Raw genomic sequence first — 953 nt, forward strand, 5'->3', positions numbered from 1 at the left:
CATTGGTGTCAGTGATCTGTCTATTAGCACTTGTGTTATGTAAGCATCTCTCTGCATCCTAATGTAAGTAACATGAGCTTCCGACGGAAGCAGGATTGTGTTTGTTGTGTACTCCATAGATAATATCTATGGTGTACTCTATCAAGCCCACCCACTCTGAGCGATATGCAAATAACGAGACGCCTACATCTTATCAGCGCCTCAGAAAATAGACTTATCACTGGAAGATATCCACTCTGTAGCACACAAGGAATGTTTTCATTTTTAACCTCGTTCCAACTTGTCATTGTTAATTAAACGAATAAACGCCACAAAACCCGCTAGCTCACGTGTAAGCATAAGCATAAACGTGCATGTCCCCTCTAGATGCATGAATGGTACGGCCCAGCCTCCGGCTGTATGCGGAACTCACGCTCGGTTTGTAGTACAGTAGTGATGGGAGTGATTCTTTTCAGAGAATCGGTACTTTTGAACACATCTTTTTAATAAGCCGGTTCTTTTTCATTTTCTTCTTTATTTATTATGTTTTTCTCCGACAATGCAATCTATCAGTGCAGTGATTTTATTGCAACAAATAATATAACATTTACTAGCAAAAAGCGAAATAAAAAAAGGAAATTCTGAAATTAACAAAATCATACGAATTATTAAAGTTCTTAAATCAATTCAAATATACATCAATATCTTTCTTGAGAAAGAACAGGCTCAGAAATCCACTTGAGTGGTTCTATGTCAGCATGTGGTAGGCCTACACAACAAACCGAAAAAATAAAAACAAAGAATTACACCAAGGACACTTACCAATAAATTGTTTTATATATTTTTTTATAAACTGGTTTGTTGTGTACCGCGTGATGACGTAGAACCACTCAATTTCTCATTTAATTTATAATTCAGTGTAAAGTCATAAGGAATCTAGTGATCATTTACGTTTATTATTATCATTTATGACG

Source organism: Scardinius erythrophthalmus (genome assembly GCF_964197995.2).
Source record: "Scardinius erythrophthalmus genome assembly, chromosome: 2".
Classification (NCBI taxonomy): Eukaryota; Metazoa; Chordata; class Actinopteri; order Cypriniformes; family Leuciscidae; genus Scardinius; species Scardinius erythrophthalmus.